A 15,751-nucleotide genomic window follows, 5' to 3' on the forward strand; every position below is an offset into this window, starting at 1 on the left:
TATGTGTTTCAGTGCTGTTTAATGTCATGTTCTTGTACCTCTCAAATCACCAGATTTATCTCATAGTTTAGGAAATGCGGCCCAAGTCACTTTTTTTCTCTTTTCCTTCCAATAACCTTGCCCTAAATCCTGCAGTCTGGTGTGACCCTGTAGGAGAAGCACTGCACTGCGAAGTTGTTTGAATCGCAAGGCCGGCTGTTCACCAGCAGCTCCTTGGAAACCCTGAGTCGCTATGACTCAGAACAGACTTGACAGCACTTAACAACTAACAACCACAAGATTTGTGGTTTGATCTTATCTAGAGGAACCTTCAAACACAGATCTGGCAATCTGCTTCTGAAAGGTCACGGCTTTGGAAACCCTATGGGGCAGGTCTACTCTGCACACGTGGGGTTGTGGACTTGACAGCAACTAACAACAGCCTTGCCCTGCAAAATACTCATCCAACATCAGCCCCACTATTCAATCTCATCTCAGAATTCTTCGCTGCTAGAGGAAACACATACATTAATCAGGGTTCAGTGCAGGAAGCAGGAGTCATTGCTGAGATTTCAAACAAAAAGTGATTTAAAGTAAGGGACTGGATGCTAATAAAATTGTGAAGATTTAAAGAAGTGGAGGCCACAGCACCAATGGACTTATGGATTCACAATCATACTTGTGATTCAGTTGGGAAGAATGATTTCCTCTGCGCTACTTCTACTACTTAGCCATACCCACCCACCAATGTCTATGGAGTTGGCTAATTTATGTTCGCTTTTTATAATATATGAACCATATAAATCCCAAATGCAGCAGCGGCCAACAGTCTTCATAGTGCACTTTCACCTCATTGAAGTTGAAGCTGCTCCTTTTGAGTATTTTTTCACTTCAATGTGAAGAAATTGTTAGGAAAGCAGATTAGTGCTTTCATTAATGTGGCTTGTTAAAAAGAAGAAAAAAAAAAAAAAGTTTTGTTTTCTTCCACAGTTCAAAGTTCTCTGAAGAGAGATTTTTCTGGAAATCATAGGGTCCCAGGATGTTTTTAGTAACCAAGCATTCTTTAGTAGATGAAGCTTCTCAATGCAGTTATAATAAATAAGCATCTACATCCTTAGCTATATTACCAGTGTGTCCTGGAACCAAAGTAAGATGGGTTTCCTGTTCCCATAATCCACTTAACTGCTGTTTTAGAATCTGAATATTTCCATCATTTATCATTTCTGTTTTGGATGATAGCTCTGACCACCACTTTTAAAATGAATGCCTGAAGTCAGTTTAAATGAACTATTACATATTCTTCAAATTTGCTTTTAAGTAGTGATTTTACCAGTTGCAACAAGTCTACACAGCAGCCAAATGAGATGTATTGTTTTTCTTCCTGTAATCTATTGGTTAGCACAGGAAGACAATCGCCCACAACTCCAAGGTCTTCTTCGGTCCTCATCAAATAGACCACAAGTTCACTTATACTTCTCTTCCTCAAAAAGGTTAAAGCTACATTCAACCTCAAATTCCTACTGAACAAAATGTGTGCCATTGTTTCATGGTCCTGAGAAAGCTCAGGGAAAAAGCCACTATATTTTGATGACGGGCCTTCTGTCTGTGAAGAACCAGAATTACTGAAGTTAATCACATATGTTGGACTATCATGGTGTAATTTTTCAGGCAGGTGGCCTGCACAAGCCAGTTCATTTTCTTTATCTGCAATGACACAGCCTCCTTGTCTAGGGGACTGTTTCTTTCTGTAACAAGGATTTGGAAAAGGACGTTGAACTTTCTTTCTGCAATAGATCACCTTATGTAGTTTATCTGGGCTCTTCACGGCTTGTCCAACTGTTCTGTTTATGTAAGCAGCCAACTGTTTTGGACATTTCTTAACCTCAGTCATGTTCTTATTAGTGAAATTAGAATTCCTTTTTCTAGGAAGATCAATGGAACGGCCCTCAATACTATTACAAAAGTTCCATTTTTTAACATTGTGGGTTTCAGATGCCAGAATCCCTTAAATACCGGCGCTTCATGATTGTGTGGCGATAAAGCCCAAACCTGGCTGGCGGAACAACTCTCGTCCACCTGGAGTGTTCCTCGGCTCCCAGCTGGGCCCCACTCACAGCCTGCGGCCTGCCAGGATAACCCAGGCTGATTTGGGGGATTAGATCTGCAGGCCTTTCTTTCTAGTCTGGAAGCTCCACTGAAACCTATCCAGCATCACAGCAACACACAAGCTCACTGACAGATGGGAGGGGGCTGGCTGTGCACCAGGTGCATTGGACTGAAATCAAACCCAGGTCTCCCACATGGAGCCAATATTACACACACACACACACACACACACACACACACACCCCTTCAAATGCATTACCTGTATACATTTCACAAGACAACCCAGATGGAAAATTTTACCATCTTATTTTTACACACGAGGCAAAGGACTCAGTTGCTGTTGTTGTTAAGTGCCCTAGGGTTGGTTCCAACTCATAATGGTCCTACAGAGAGTTTCTGTGGAATATCTGGTGGGTTTGAACTGTGAAATCCCTATTGATGTGTGTGGTAAAACCAAGATTCTGACCATAGTCTTATTACTACTGGTCCTTCTGGGCAGGGACATGGAATTAGCTTAACAATAGTGGCGAAGTTGGCGCAGGAGTGGGTAGTGTTTCGTTGTGTTGGGTCTTTGAGTCGAAACTGACTCCACAGAACCAACTTGATGGCACCTAACAACAACAAGAGGAATATGTTGTTGTTGCTGTTAAGTGCCACCGAGTTGGTTCTGACTTACAGTAACCCTGCATAGGGTATCCGAGGAGCAGCTGGTGGGTTTGAACCATGGAATTTTTGGTTACTAGTCAGGTGCTTATCCCACAGCACCACACTAGGATTCCAGGAATTAAGAGGCATGGGAAAGTCTTCGGGAATAACTGTGATAGTTTTGTTTGCCCAGCTGCACAACACAGTGAACAGCAAAGAGCATTATGTCTGCGGTCAGGGTACTCAAAGCCTGGGTCACTGCGAAAGAAACTAGAAATTGTCATTCTTGTGCTCTGGCACTTTTTTCAATATTTCTTATCAGCCACCAAAAGCTACTGTCATTACAACATTACTTCATGATGAGCGTATTACAATTTTCTAGATTACATCTTATCTGACATTAGTAACATTTTAGGGGTGTTGCTTCCTGGCACTTTAGTGAGCTATCTTCACATCAGAGAGGAGGATGGTTTACAGAGACAGCCATCCACTTCCTAAGCCTCATTCCACAAAGCTACCATTTTCTCCCATCCCCCGGAATTCTAGGCTGTGCTGTCTCCTGGTTCGATAGCTTCCTCTCCATTGACCAACATAAAGGATGATCATGGTTTTCTTTTGCATCCATTATTGTGTTTTCTACTTTTGGAGTTTGAAATTTTTGTTTTCATAGCAAAGTACCCTTTTACAAGAGATGGGTCAACAAGCTCCTAAGGGAATTAACTTTTTATTCTTCTTCATTTTAATGACAGGGGTTAGATGTTTTACCATAAACAGGCGTCCAGGATATAATTCTACACAACATGACCATATAATCATCAAGAGTTAACAAGTGTAAAGGGGGCAGAGTAGGCTTTCACAAAATATAATAACATGCCCACATTTTATATCCTGCCCCTCGATGAGCCAACACTTCCAATAAAGCATTGGAGGAGGTGGATAAGCCACTTACTTAAAACACCGTCGACTTGATTTCCCTTTACTGCCAGATGGTGTGAAAAGGGAAGGAGATGGGGACTTAATTCAGTTCCTCAGGAAATCCACTTCCAAACTATAAAGTAAAAAGAACAAAGCCAGGGAATGGAGAGGTTGAGATTATTTAAAAATGATGCATTTAAAAGTGTAATTGTACTAAATCTCTGCACAGGGCAAACAATGATTTTCTCAGACGGAGTACTTTCTAAAATATCCTCTTTCTAACTCTCTGTCTTCATTTCTGCCATGATGTTATTGGGCCCAACTGTAAGTTCTGTTTGCCATTGATCCCATTCCTATACATTAGAAGGAAGAATTATTTCCCATCCACTGGGAAAACCAGAAGTCTTTGATGGATATTTTCCTGAATGGAATTATAAATTCTGCTTGAGAAATCTATCTTTAAATATAAGTCCTGTGGTGTTAGTAATTGGGGAGGCAGTAATGTAATGGTGGTTAAATTGTATCTGTTATTTAATGCCCTCCAGTTTTGGGATGATAAAAGAACTAGGTACTGAAATAAAAAAGCATAGTTAAAAAAATAATGTCAATAAGACTAGGTTTTTAGAAAAACAGATACTTCAAACATACGCAATCTAATGACACCAGCTATAGAGGGAATTTTGAGATGAACACGTGTCGAGTCTGGTCATAAGATCTGGCAGCACTGTGAAGGAAGCTAGACATATGAGACCACGAATTCACAGTGACTGTAGGTCGCCATGTTTTGTGTTGTTGGCACTTGGCAACTATTCCCATTTCCTCCCATGTCATATTACATATTACATATTACATATTACATGTTGTATGGGCTTGAAGGCTAAAGGTCACCCTTACAAATAGGATTCTAGATTTAATTTAGGCATTGCCAGGGGGCTACGTGGTGGCTTTGGACAATTAACACTGAACTTCAAATTGTAAGGTCAGTGGTGCAAGTCCACCAATCATTCCCTGGGAGCAAGATGAGTCTCCTGTAAACATTTATGGCATCATAACCCTATACAAGTTGCTATGAGTTGACACCAACTCGATGGTACTCAATAGCACCAACACCAAAAATGAGATATACTGGTATGATATTGGAAAGGCAGAAGGAAGGCAGAGGCCATCTTCCCTGGTAGGGGCAAATGATAAGGAAGCTCAGCAGATCCGGGGCAGTTCTACTCTGTTCTGTAGGGTGTCTATGAGTTGGTCACAGGTTTTAGTATTTTTGATTTATGTGAGTCTGGGTGGTATAGGTTGAACCCTCAGTGACAACTTTCTGTCTATAAGGAGGATTCACTGAGCAATATGGATAAAATATCCAAGCACACTTGACTCTTCAAAATTAGATGAAGGGCCTTTGCCAGTAAGGTGGACATCAGAGAGCAGGGCATTTGGCTCAAAGCTTCTTGGGTTCCTTGGGCCAGAGATCTTTCTGGAAACTTGTCCTGGGCAGCTTGTCTTTTCCTTTGCGTTCTCACCAAACCCAGGTCAAAGGGAGGTGCTCTCAGAGAACTCATAGGATAGAATGAGTCAACTTTGGACTTTAAGAGATTAAGAGAGTCAGTAAAAAGTAATGGGGTGGGCGGGGGTGGGGGGAGCACCACAAAGTAACCAGCATCAATAATTACCTATCTTGGGAAAAGGGAATATGCATTATATTTATCCTGTGTGCCTACATTTTCAAATTCAGTATTTGTAACACTATTTCTCTTCCTAGATTTTCACTCCTGCAGATATTTGAAATCATAGGTATTTTTGATTGAAAGCATTTAATGATAACTTTGCTTTTTCCCAGGAAGAAATCAAATGATAAAATGTCTTTTTTTTCTCTGCAATATTTGTTGCATTAAGAAAGGTATTTGCTAATACCTACCAGGTTACTTGCTCAAGCCCAGTATTCAAATAACATATGTAACTGAAAATCTTTTCCTCCTCTGATAAAAATGCTAACATGTCCTCCCTGACTCCCCTACTCTCTCTTTAAGAATCTTTTCTAACACGTGTATTTGGAAATAAAGACTCAATTTCTGAATCTCCTATGTGTTTTTAGTGGTGTGTAATTCATGTTGATTTAATGCATGAGCACAGATTTTATTTATCCACCATTCTGTGGGATTGGAGACGTGTTCATGGGAACGCTAGGTGAATAATGTAATGGTACTCAAATAGCATCTGTTCCCCAAAGTCCGACAGCCTTATTGCACTCCTCCAGTTGAGAGGGGCCTGATTCTGACCAGCTTCTCTTCATTTAGTTCTCATATGTATTGATCCATATTCATGCCCTGCTATGTAGATTCCAATTTGTTGAATCAAATTATGTAAAAGTTTGCTCTCCCATAGCATAAAAATAATACTGCCAGGATCGAAGCTCTCCAATCACATTACAGTTCTTATTTATACACCTCATAAACAACAACAACAAAAACAACAACAAAAACCTAAGCTGTGAGGTGTCTGTCGAATCACAGCTTTCATTTATTTCTCAGGAAAAATATTTACAAGAAGGAACGTGGAATTTCCTTTGTTTTGACACGGTGGTGGAGGTGTTCTCAGAAAGGTGTTTCCAGAAAGCTCAGTGTCATCTATCACTGATCTAATTTTGGGATCTCCAGTATGCGCAGGTAAAACGAACAGATGGTCTTTTATGACCTTTTGCTCAGCTGTGCTGTGGGTGCTTCCTGCGAGCACTCCAGAAATGTTTAGTCCATGACCACACTCTTTCCTTCTTATCTGACTTTGTCTCACCTTCTTTCTTCTCCTCATTTCCATCATCCCCCTTTTTTAATCTTTTAGTTGTCCTTTTGTGAAATAAAAAAAAAATTAGTTGAGCAGTTGGTCAAGTTTTATTTTTGTCTGATGAGGTCAGAGCTTATAGAAGAGAGTTATCTTTTTTAATGGCAGTTGGGTGGAGAAACTGCCTCTCACAATTCAACCTAATATGTGAAAGAAGCAAAAAAAAAAAAAAAGAAATCATTCAAAATATTGGGGGAGATTCTGCTTCTTTCTGTGGGCCTGGTGGTTCCAGTCAGGCTTATGAGTAGAGGCTCCCTTTGACTGATAGACTCAGGAAAAGAGTTCGAGCTACTTAATCAGTTGTGGTTGTGTTTATTTCAACTTATGGTGACCCCATGTGAGCCAGAATGGAGCTGTGCTCCACAGTGATTTTGTTGTTGTTGTTGTCAGGTGCCATCAAGTCGGAACCGACTCATAGCAACCCCATGCACGGCAGAACGAAACAATGTCTGACCCTGAGCCAACCTCACTACCACTGCCACACTTGATGCCATCAATGATGCCACTTGGTCGATCCATCTCGTTGGGGGTCTTCCTCTTTTTCGCTGACCTTCCATCTTACCCAGCATGACATCCTTCTCCAGCGACTGTTCCCTCCTGACAATATGTCCAAAGTATGAGCGACAAAGTTTAGCCATCTTGGCCTCTAAGGAGCACTCTGGCTGCACTTCTTCTAAAACAGATCTATTGGTTCTTTTGGCAGTCCATGGCACTTTTAGTATTCTCCTCCAACACCACAACTCAAAGGCATCAATTCTACTACAGTCTTCCTTATTCACTGTCCAGCTTTCGCATGCATATGAGGTTATTGAAAATATCACAGCTTGGGTCAGGCGCACCTTAGTCCTCAAGCTGACATCTCTGCTCTTCAACACTTTTAAATGCAATACGTCGTCTGATTTCTTGACTGCTGTTTCCATGGGTGTTGATAGTTGATCCAAGAAGAATGAAGTCCTTGACAACTTCAATCTTTTCTCCGTTGATAAGAATGTTGTTTATTGGTCCAGTGGTGAGGATTTTTGTTTTCCTAACATTGAGATGCAACCCATACCAAAGGCTGTGTTCTTTGATTTTCATCAGTAAATGTTTCAAGTCCTCTTCACTTTCAGCAAGCAAGGTTGTATCATTGGCATATCGCAGGTTGTTAATGAAATTTTTCAGAAGTTGATGGCCAAGCCCTTTCTTTTGGGGCACCTCTGGGTGGATTTGAACTACCAACTTTTCAATGTTAGTGGTAACCCAGGACTGGAGTGGACAGCGTGGTAGAAAGAAGTTATTGCTTGATAAGTAGAGTTTCTGTTTGGAGTCATGAACAAATTTTGAAAAGAAATAGTGATAATGGTTGCAAAAAAAATAGGGGTGGGGTGGGGGACGTGTTTAAATAAAGCTTGATGTATAAGGAGCAGTGGTTCAGTGATCGACTGCTAATTCCAAGCTGTGGCAGTCTGCTTCTCTACAGCTTTACAGCCTTGACAACCCTGTGGGGGACTTCTGCTCTGTGGTCACTATCCGGTGAAATCGACTCTACAGTATAGAATACAGAAAAATATGTGCATGAGATGAAACACGGCGTAAGGGAGGGAAAATTTGCTCTATTTCCCTTAACCTTTTGTTGTTCTTTCTTTCTTTTTCTTTTAATTATTTGTGCTTGATTACCAGCCTAAAGGGTTAGTAGTTTAAACCCACCCGGTGACACACGGAAGAAAAGACCAGGTGACTCCATAAAGATGACAGTTAAGAGGATCTCTGGAGCAGTTCTATTCTGTTCCATTGATTTGTGCATCTTTAAATGGACTCGATGGTGCCTTAGAACAACAATAACAACAAAAAAGAAGCTTAAGCACAGATTCAAATTGCTTTTCAATTGTTAGAGGCGGTCAGATGAATGATTTCCCAAGCAGGACTCTGTGTTTAGAGACATGCTACAAAAGGCCTGGCTATATCTAATACCTACATGACAGTTAGTTTTAGTTTTTCCCCAAATCAGCTGCAGTCCCTTATGCACGCATAATGAATATACACGATAAGGTGCTTTGGTCAATAAGAGACCTCAAGAGTTTTTGAAACTTTTGTGGCTAGAAGTGGGTCAAGAGTTTCATTAAAGATGCAACAGGGTATTTCTGTATGGGTCCTCATGGGTCTGCTAAGAGAAAACAAAGAGCATCCTCAGAGAGTGCCCTAGGGATGCAGAAGGTCTCCTGAAGAAAGACTCCACATCATCATGAGAGACGTGGATAGAGTTATAACTTTGCGAGTTTTTCTTTAAAAATAAACAGAGCAAACCACTTCTGTTTTTCCTGTATCTTAGGACCTGGGATAAGATGGGGCAGATTGATGAGTATGTGGTAGAGTGGAAGACAGAAAGCCCCTGAAACACAGTGGCAAGACCTGAGACTGAGGAGGTTGTTTAGAATTTTCTGGGTGCAGTTCCCTTTGGTTATACCTAAGACTTCTGAAGGTTAACCCTCAAATGTTAAGGTCTGGCTGCAGCTGTTCCAAAATGAAGGAGGGCATTGGCCCTTTTTTGCGGACAAGAGGTGGTGGCAATGGTGGCTGTAGCAGGAAGAGCCTAATAGAATAACTAGTTGTTACAGAGGTGACTCTAACTCATGGTGACTGAGTTGGTCAGAATAGAGCTGTGTACCATGGGGTTTTCAATGGTTGCCATTTTAGAAGTACATCTCTAATCTTCTTTTCCAAGGTACCTCTGGGTGGACTCAAACTTTCAACCCTTTGGTTGGCAGCCAAGTGAGCTGACCGTTTTTACCACCAACCTAATAAAAACTGGTCTTTAAATGCCTGGCTGGTGTGGCACTGTGGGTTAATGTGCCAGACTGCAAAGCCGTTTGAACTGCAAAGGTCGGCGGTTCAAGCTCACCAGCTGCTCCTTGGAAACCCTATACAGGGTCGCTATGGGTCGTAATTGACACAATGGCACATAACAACAACAAATGCCTCAAAGACCAGTGAATGTAAGCCAGACAGCTAATTGGTGTCAAGCATCAGCCAAGGCAAATTTATAGAAATTCTCAGCATTTCCTAGGGTTCTTCGATGCCTGGGGTGGAGAACTTTGCAAATTATTGGCCTTTCTATAGCCATGTGAGTTATCTAGAAAGTAGAAAGAAATGCAATCTCACAGGATTGAGAAATTCAAGACATTTGATACTGATCACCAGAGTAATAATAATTCTCATTTAATGAATGTCTGGGTCAATAATCAATGCCATTTGAAGCAGCAGTGAAGAAATGAAATGATGAGCTACATTGGACAAATCTGCTGCAAAAGACTTCCTTAAAGTTCTAAAGGGCAAAGATGCCACACTGAAGACTGACTTTCACCTGGTCCAAGCCTTGGTCATTTCAATTGCCTCATATGCATGTGAAAACTGGACAATGAAGAAAGAAGACAGAAGAATCGATACATATGATGAAGAATTTGGACTACACCATGGACTGACTGCCAGAACAGTGAATACACAACAAAGAACATCGGATAATCTTAGAAAAAACTACAACTATAATGCTCCTTACAAGTGAAAATGCTGAAACTTCATCATCAGAAAAGACCAATCATGGAAAAGAACATCATGGTTTGTAAAGAGGAAGTAAATAAGGTACACTGATTGACACAATAGCTGCAAAAATGGGCTCAAACATATTAAAGAGCATGAAGATGGCACAGGACCGGGACAGCACTTTGCTTTGTTATACGCATACATGAAGTTATCATGAACTGAGCTGGCTCCATGGCAACTAACACAAACAACCACCAATGAATAGTTATCATTTCTAGGGTACATAGTTATCATTTCTGGGGTACCAACTTAAGTTATTCAATCCTCACAACTTCATAGGGTATTATTCCCACTTTGGAGTTCTGGTGTAGTGCTATAGAATAAGCACCAGACTGCTAACTACAAGGTCAGCAGTTCAAATCCACCAGCTGCTTCTCAGAAACCCCAAACAGGGTGACTATGAGTCAGAACCAACTTGCTGGCACTGAACAACAACAACAACAACATTCCCAGTTTACAGATAAGAAACTTCTTGTTGCTGTTAGGTGCCATCAAGTCGTTACTGACTCATAGTGACCTTATGTACAACAGAAGGAAACCCTGCCTGGTCCTGGGCCAAGCTCATTATTGTTGCCACGCTTGAGCCCATTGAGGCTGCCACTTTGCCAGTCCATCTCACTGGGGGTCTTCCTCTTTTTCTCTGACCCCCCACTTTACCAAAAGACTGGATATGAAACTTACTGACAGAGAAGTTATGTAATTTGTTCAAGGTCACACAGACAGTAAATGTTGGAGCTAGGATTTGACTTCCATTGGTTTGATTTTGGAGTGGAGTCTACACTACAGTCCATAATAAAGCGGTCACCAGTCCAGCCAATAAAGGAGCACCAAGAAATGAGTACTCACTCAGGGCACGACTCATATTTCGGCTGGTGATTTGCCTCTGCTCCTCGAATAGTTCTAGCACATAGCAGGTACTCAGTTTGTTGAATTAGTCTTTTTGCTCAGGGAAATTCTATTCTTCTTGGAGGGAAGACTATCATGCCCAAAAGAACTTATGATTTGGCACTAAGTTGTTGTTGTTGTTAAGTGCCAATGAGTTGCTAAGTACCAAATGTCAAAATGCCATGGGAGAATCAAAAGGGAAGAAAACAGACACACATTTAGCAGACTGATTCCCTTTAGCTCTTTCTGTTCCAGTGAGGAAACCATCAAAAATTAAATTAAGATCTGAAGGTTTTTTGACGAATATAGAACCCAAGCAAAGGACATTGGATTTCCTAGAGGGTTTCTTTTCATCACATGGTGGCTGCCCAGGTGAAACATTCTCCTTCATCAAGGGATCTATTTGCCTAGCGGAATGGATGTTTATGTTGGCCAATCATGTTCCTCTCTGGTCAGTGCTGGAAAACCCCTCCAGGGGCTTGCCCTCCAATGCTCTTGCAGACTCCATGGTAATTCCTCTTTCTGTTTGCATTTGTCATTACAACACACCCTGCTTGGTTTCCATGGTCTTCTCACTTTACCATTTCCATGTCTGCAGTTTATTTTACATGGATCAGGGGACCCACTCTTCAGGACAGTGGGCAACTTGTCTCTTGATGGCATTTAGGGGGGCTCCTTGACCTTCCCAGTGAATGAGTACTTGTTAACCTTAATCAAGGAGTTAACTGCTTCTGGGCCTCTGTTGTTGTTTTACGTTTTTCTAAAGCTGGAGTCCTGGCGTGGCGCTGTAGGATAAGCACTGGATTACTAACCACAAGGTTGGTGATTCAAACTCACCAATCATTCCTCAGAAACCCTATGCAGGGTTGCTATGAGTCGGAACTGACTGGACAGCACTTAACAACAACACAACAACAACAAAAATTCATATTAGAGTCTATTTTTCAAAAAATTACAGTTCTATGAACAACAGGATTAATTTCTTCCATATATATAATGATGTATATATACTGGTATATATGAGAGAGCTTCAAAAGGTTCATGGAAAATCTCCATTATCTTTTAATGCCATTTTTCCATGAGTTTTTAAAAACTCCCTCTTATATGATGGTATAAGGGTAAGTAAAAAAAATACTACTATTAGAATTCTTATTCATACATACGTAGGGTTATTCTAAATAAAAACTGCTTAGTATGTTTCTGTGCTACAGACAAGTTCTCTCGGTAATGCACTTGTCTTCGTCTCACCATTAAACCAATAAATAACATCGTGAATCGTGGAGAAAAGATGAAAGTTGTCAAAGACTTCATTTTGCTTGTTGTTGTTGTTGTTAAGTGCCGTCGAGTCGGTTCCGACCCATAGCGACCCTGTACAGGGTTTCCGAGGGTGTAAATCCTTACGGGAGTAGAAAGCCTCATCTTTCTCCAGTGGAGCGGCTGGTAGTTTCGAACTGCTGACCTTAAGGTTCGCAGCCCAATTCGTAACCACTATGCTACCAGAGCTCATTTTGCTTGTATCAACCATTAATACTCATGGAAGCAGCAGTCAAGAAATCAAATGACATATTATTGCATTAGGTAAATCTGCTGTCCAAGACCTCTTTAAAATGTTAAAAAGCAAAGAGATCAGTTTGGGGACTCAGGTATGCCTGACCCAAGGCATAGGATTTTCAATCACCTCATAGGCATATGAAAGTTGGACAATGAATAAGGATGACCATAGGAGAATCGATGCATTTGAATTACCATGTTGGAGAAGAATATTGAAAGTACCATGGATTGATAGAAGAACAAACAAATCTATCTTGGAAGAAATGCAACTAGAATGCTCCTTAGAAGCCAGGATGGCAAAACTTTGTCGTCTGATACTTCTGACATGTTATCAGTAAGGACCAGTCCCTGGAGAAAGATTTCATGCTTGATAAAATGGAAAGTCAACAACAAAAAAGAGGAAGTCCCCCTGAAAATGGATTGAAGATGGACTGGCATAGAGGCAGCAACAATGGGCTCAAAATAAAACAATTGTGAGGATGGCACAGAACTAGGCAATGTTTCATTCTGCTGAGCATAGGGTTGCTATAAGTTGGAACCAACTCGATGGTACCTAAAAACAACAACAACAACAGCAACAATATCATGAGGCTGCCTTCAAAGGAAAGGTCCAACCAAAACTGGGGCTTCCAAAGGAATCTGCTGGGCCAGTTAAATTCAAGGTCGAGAGGTTAGCTCAGAAGTTTATGACAATTGTTTTTTATTTTTCAAGATTAAGGGGTAATCTTGATAGATTTTCTAGAAGGGCCTAGTATGATCAAGGGGACTTACTATGAAGATGTTTAAAGAAAACTGAAACCTGTGGGAAAAAGTTCAGGAAAATTACACTGAGATTCCCACAACCCCACACAGATCATGACAATGCATCTACTCATTCTTTAAGGGTAGCAAGGGCTGTCTTATGAGACGTCCATTGGGAAACTTTATCCCATCCAGTCTACAGCCCTGATTTTGCCTGCTCAGGCTTCTTTTTGTTCTCCACACCTTATATATTGGACTATATATACATATGTTATTGTTGTTAAGTGCTGTCGAGTCAGTTCTGACCCATAGTGACCCCGTATCAGGTTTCCAAGGAGTGGCTGGTGAGCTTGAACAACCGACCTTGCAGTCCAGTGCATTAATCCACAGTGCCACACCTGGACTCTCTCTCTAAATATAGACACACACATATGTATGCTCCTTGGTAATGCAAACAGCACTCAATTACTAACCTAAATCTACTCCAGAGGTGTTGCAAACGAAAAGTTGGATAATCTGCTTTCATACATAATATAGTAAAGAAAATCGAGTGAATGGTTTTACTCATGGGGTTGCCATGAGTTGGAACCGAACTTGCAATTTTGATATCATGCAGTTATAAAATATAATTAACAGAGTATCCCCCTGATGCTAATATCTTGTAAAATGATACTATGATATCACAACCAGGATATTGACACTGATACAACCAAGGGACAGAAGACACGATGCCACAAAGATCTCGCCTACTGCCTTTTGATACCCATAATCATCTAACTAACTCCTGGCAATCACTTATCTATATAGTCTCCACTTCTATAATTTTTTTCATTTCAAGAATGATCTATAAATGGAAATATATAGTATGTAAGCTTTTGGGATTGGCTTTCTTCACTCAGCATAATTTATTGAAGATTCATCCAGATTGTTATGTATACAAGTGATTTGTTTTTTATTGCTAAGTAGTATTCCACAGTATGCATAAACTATAGTCTTTTATTGAAGTATATCTAGGTTGTTTCCAGTTATGTATTACAAATAAAGTTGTTATAAACAACTGTGGATGGGTTTTGATGTGGATATAAGTCTTCATGTCCCCTAGACCAATCAATGCAACTTCTGGTCACATGGTAACTGCATGTTTAATTATTTAGAAACTGTGGCTTAGCTGTTTTCTGCACTGGTTGTACCAGTTTAAATTTCCATCAGCAGTTGTGAGGGATCTAGGTTTTCCACATCATTGGCAGCATTTGGTATTGTCACTAATTTTTATTTCAGTCATTTTGATGGGTATGCAGTGACAAATCATTGTTGTTTTGGGGTACATTTCCCTAATGAGTAATGATGCTGCATCTCTTTATGTGCCCCAATTCTGCCTTAGTTATCTAGTGCCACTAAAACAGACAGTTCACAAGTGAATGACTCCAGCCAACGGAGATTTATCCTACCTCAGTGTAGGAGGCTAGGAGACTGAATTCAGAGCGCTAGCTCTAGGGGAAGTCTATCTCTCTCTGTTGGCTCTCTGGGAAGGACCTTGTCTCCTTTAAATATATGTGGGCCCAGTTTTCCTTGGAGATTTCCATGTCCCTGTATCAATCGTGTTCCTGTATCCTGGGTCTAGGAGATTGTAGGATGAATGCTCCTATTCTGGTTCTTTTACATGTTGTACTGATGTCCCTCTCTCTCTCTTTCTTTCTCCTGTTATCTCTTGTAAGTTAAAAGGTGACTCAGGCCACAACACCTTCCATCAATCAGGGCTGTGACCTGTGTACGGGTGTTACATCCCACTCTAACCCCTTGCAACTGGTTGGCTGATCACATCATGAATGATTGTTACATCATCTGTAACTGAGAATTATGGCCCAGACAAATTAACACATATTTTGGGAAGACACAGTTCAATCCACGACATTCATGTTCTAATTGAATTGTTTGCTTTTCACTGTTGAGTTTTGAAAGTATCTTTATATAGTTCAGATACTTGTCATTTTTGGCTTTCAGAGATTTGATTTACAAATATTTTCTTCCACTTTCTAGCTTGTCTTTTTGTTCTTTTATAACAGGGTCTTTTACAGAACAAATATTTATAATTCTGTGAAGTCCAACAAAATGTTTTCCTTTTATGGAATGTGTTTTGGTATGAAGTTGAAGACTGTTTATATCCACAAATGAAAGGTTTTTTTCTTTTTTTGATACAAATTTTATAGTTATTATTCTTTTAAGTCTGTGATTCCTTTCGAGTTGACTTTTCCATGAGTTATGAGATTTAGGTGAAGTTTCATTTTATTGTATATTGATGTCCAATTTCTCCAGCACCGTTTTTTGAAAAGGCTGTTTCCTTCATTTGATTTCTTGACTGCTGCTTCCATGAGTGTTGATAGTTGATCCAAGAAGAATCAAGTTCTTGACAACTTCTATCTTTTCTCTGTTGATAAGAACGTTGTTTATTGGTCCAGTGGTGAGGATTTTTGTTTTCTTGACATTGAGATGCAATCCATACCGAAGGCTGTGCTCTTTG

At 40.4% G+C, this 15,751-nt stretch overlaps 1 pseudogene; it reads right to left on the reverse strand.

Annotated features, from left to right (window-relative positions):
* Window positions 1–1,059: 1,059 nt before the first annotated feature.
* LOC102834684 lies at window positions 1,060–1,972 on the reverse strand (annotated as a pseudogene).
* Window positions 1,973–15,751: the final 13,779 nt, after the last annotated feature.

The sequence above is a fragment of the Chrysochloris asiatica genome, unplaced genomic scaffold (genome assembly GCF_000296735.1).
Source record: "Chrysochloris asiatica unplaced genomic scaffold, ChrAsi1.0 scaffold00060, whole genome shotgun sequence".
Lineage (NCBI taxonomy): Eukaryota > Metazoa > Chordata > Mammalia > Afrosoricida > Chrysochloridae > Chrysochloris > Chrysochloris asiatica.